Source organism: Citrus clementina, unplaced genomic scaffold, assembly GCF_000493195.1.
Source record: "Citrus clementina cultivar Clemenules unplaced genomic scaffold, Citrus_clementina_v1.0 scaffold_9, whole genome shotgun sequence".
NCBI classification, from domain to species: Eukaryota; Viridiplantae; Streptophyta; class Magnoliopsida; order Sapindales; family Rutaceae; genus Citrus; species Citrus x clementina.
The window spans coordinates 14,132,009-14,136,307 of NW_006261964.1; positions in this window are offsets into that span (position 1 = coordinate 14,132,009).

Below are 4,299 nucleotides of genomic sequence, written 5' to 3' on the forward strand. Positions count from 1 at the left end.
GAAGAAGATTTGGTAGCTGAAAAAGGACATGAGGAAAATAAGAAAAACATTGCTCTCAAGGCTTCAAAACGTGAGAGTGATGAGGAAAGCGAAATGGATGATGAGGAGCTGGCTATGTTAGCTAGAAGATTCAGAAAATTTTACAAGAAGAATAATGAGCAGAGAAAGTTCAGAGGCTACAAGAATAAGAAGGAGAAGAAGGAGCCAATCACTTGTTATGAATGCAAGAAGCCCGGACACATACGACCGGAATGTCCTCTTCTCAACAAATTCAAGAAGAAGGCTATGGTGGCCACATGGGATGATAATGATGAGGAAACAAGTGACGATGATGAGCAACAAGAAATGACAAACTTAGCTCTCATGGCCATTGGGGAAGAATCATGTGATGAACTTGATGAGGTAAGTGTTCCTCCTACATATGATGAATTGCATGATGCTTTTAATGATTTGCATGATGAGCTAATGAAGATTGGTAAAAAGAATATAAGTCTTAAAAAGAAGATGATAGAGCTTAAGAATGAAAATGATTCATTTAGTGCAAAGATTACATGCCTAGAATTAGAAAACAAAACATTACATGATAGTATTGCATTATTTGAGAACTCTAGCACTTCACATGAGCACTTAGAGTCACACATGAATGACTTGAAAAATGAGAATGAAATGCTTAGAAAGAAGAGTAATGAATTAAATGAAATTGTGCTAAAATTTACAAATGGGCAAAAGATGTTGGACAATTTGCTAAACTCACAAAAATGTGTTTTTGACAAAAGTGGCATAGGTTATAAACCGAATTTGAAACAAAAATTTTACAAGAGTTATTTTGTGAAGAATACATCTATTAACAATAAAATTGTATGTCATTATTGCAATCAAGATGGCCATATGAAAAATAGATGTGCAGTGAAGAGAAATGCATATTATGGTATGAAATGTGTTTGGGTTCCGAAAGGAACCATTGCTAACTCTCAAGGACCCAAAAAGGTTTAGGTACCTAAAGCTTGAGATTTTCTCTACAGGGCTCAAAGAAGAAGAAGAATAAGTGGTACTTGGACAGTGGCTGTTCAAGACACATGACAGGGAATTATTCTTGGTTTTCAAGCTTTACCAAGATCGAAAATGGTGGAGATGTTTCGTTTGGGGATAATTCAAAAGGAAAAATCATTGGGATTGGAAATGTCGGTAATGTATCCTCTACTCTTATTGAAAATGTGTGTTTGGTTGAAAACTTGAAACACAATTTGCTTAGTATTAGTCAATTATGTGATAAAGGATATAGAGTTATCTTTGATGAATCAAAGTGTGTTATTGAGAATGCATGTGATGGGAAAGTCTTGTTTGTAGGAAATAGATGTGTTAATGTCTATACCATTAATATAGATTGTGCATCAACAAATGAGAAATGTCTTTCCGCATTGCATGATGATGGTTGGTTATGGCATAGAAGATTAGGTCATGCAAGCATGGATTTGATTTCAAAAATCGTGAAAAATAATTTAGTAAAAGGTCTTCCAAAAATCAATTTTCAAAAAGATAGAACTTGTGAAGCATGCCAATTTGGAAAACAAATCAAAACTTCATTCAAAAGCAAAAATCATGTTTCCACTTCAAAACCACTTCAATTGCTTCATATAGATTTATTTGGACCTTCTAGATATGCTAGTTTAAGTGGCAAGTTTTATGCATTTGTAATCGTGGATAATTATTCGAGACACACATGGGTATTGTTCTTAGCTAATAAGGATGATGCCATTGATGCATTTCGAATTTTCTGTAAAAAGGTTCAAAATGAAAAATGTTACTCCATTACTTGTATTAGAAGTGATCATGGTGGAGAATTTGAAAATCATGCATTTGAAAATTTCTGTAATGACCTTAGCATTGAACATCAATTTTCATCACCTAGGACTCCACAACAAAATGGAGTAGTAGAGAGAAAGAATAGGTCTATTCAAGAAATGGCTAGGACCATGTTGAATGAAAATTCTTTGCCTAAGTATTTTTGGGCCGAAGCCGTCAATACCGCTTGTTATGTTTTAAATCGGGTGTTGATTAGACCTAATCTCAATAAAACTCCATATGAGCTTTGGAAAGATAGAAAACCCAACATTGGTTATTTTAAAGTTTTTGGATGCAAATGTTTTGTTTTAAACACAAAAGATAATCTTGGTAAATTTGATCCAAAATCTGATGTTGGTATCTTTCTTGGTTATTCAAATTCAAGCAAAGCTTATAGAGTTTATAATAAAAGAACTTTAGTTGTGGAAGAATCTATGCATATTACATTTGATGAGTCTAACCCCTCATCTACGAAGAAAGTTGTTGTTGATGATAATGCAGAATAAGAACAACAAGAAGAAGCATCAAATGGCAACCAAGAAGACACACCACCTGGAATTCAAGAGGAACATCATGAAGAAACAAATGCAGAGCAAAATGAAGGTACTTCACAAACACTCCCCAAGGAGTGGAGGTATGTGTCCTCTCATCCTAAGGATGTAATTTTAGGAGATCCCTCACGAGGTGTTACCACTAGATCATCTCTTAGAAACACATGTGAGCATGCTGCATTTATTTCTCAAATTGAACCAAAATCCTTTGCGGATGCGGAAAATGATGAATCTTGGATTATGGCAATGCAAGAGGAGTTGAATCAATTTGAGAGAAATAATGTGTGGGAGTTAGTTCCTAATCCGGAACATCAATCCATTATAGGTACTAAATGGGTATTTAGAAACAAAATGGATGAATCCGGTGTGGTTGTAAGAAATAAAGCTAGATTAGTGGCTCAAGGTTACAACCAAGAAGAAAGAATTGATTTTGATGAAACTTTTGCACCTGTAGCAAGATTAGAATCCATCAGGATGTTGTTAGCATATGCATGTCATAAGAATTTTATTTTGTATCAAATGGATATCAAGAGTGCTTTCTTAAATGGATACATTATGGAGGAAGTTTATGTGAAACAACCTCCTGGTTTTGAAAATGAAAAATTTCCAGATCATGTGTATAAGTTATCCAAGGCTTTGTATGGTTTAAAACAAGCACCTAGAGCTTGGTATGATAGGCTTAAAAATTTCTTGTTGGATAACGATTTTTCAATGGGAAAAGCGGACACAACTCTTTTTGTTAAGCATAAGAACCAAGACATACTTATTGTTCAAATATATGTTGATGATATTATTTTTGGGTCTACTAATGAGTTGTTGTGTAAAGATTTTTCATCATGTATGAGCCAAGAGTTTGAGATGAGTATGATGGGAGAGTTGAAGTACTTCCTTGGTCTTCAAATCAAACAAAACGAGGAAGGAATTTTCATAAACCAAGCCAAGTACGTGAAAGATCTACTCAAAAGATTTGGCTATGAAAATGGAACGGCAAAAAGCACTCCTATGAGCACTACCATCAAGCTGGACAAAGATGAGAAAGGTAAGGAAGTTGATATCAAGACTTATCGAGGTATGATCGGATCCTTACTCTACTTGACTGCTAATAGGCCTGATATTATGTTTAGTGTTTGCTTGTGTGCTAGATTTCAATCTTGTCCTAAAGAGTCTCACATGCTTGCTGTCAAACGCATTTTTCGGTATTTAATTGGTACTATTAATCTTGGCCTTTGGTATCCTAGAGGAACTCACATTGATTTAACTTGTTATTCGGATGCTGATTTTGCTGGGTATAAGGTTGATAGAAAAAGTACTAGTGGAACATGTCACTTCCTAGGTCATTCTCTTGTCTCTTGGTTTAGTAAAAAACAAAACTCAGTTGCGCTTTCAACCACCGAGGCAGAATATATTGCCGCAGGTAGTTGTTGTGCACAAATTCTTTGGATGAAACAAACCCTTAGAGACTCTGGCATTATACTTGATCAAATTCCTATCTTATGTGACAATACTAGTGCTATAAATCTTTCCAAGAATCCCATTCAACATTTTAGAACTAAGCATATAGAGATTAGACATCATTTCCTTAGAGATCATGTTCAAAAATGGGATGTTGTAATTAAATTTGTTTCCACTGAAAATCAACTTGCGGATATCTTTACAAAACCTCTTAGCGAAGAGCATTTTATAAAGATTAGGCATGAGCTTGGAATGATGAATGTTGAATCTTAATTCATGTTTTAATTCATGGCTTGATATGATTGTTATCATATGGTTTTATGCTACATGAATTAGATAACTTGATGTGCTTGTAAATTTATGATTTTATGATTTTATATTACATGCATTAGATGGCTTATTGAAAAGTTTTAAATCTCGAAATGATTTAAAATTAATCAATTTAAAGCCGGAA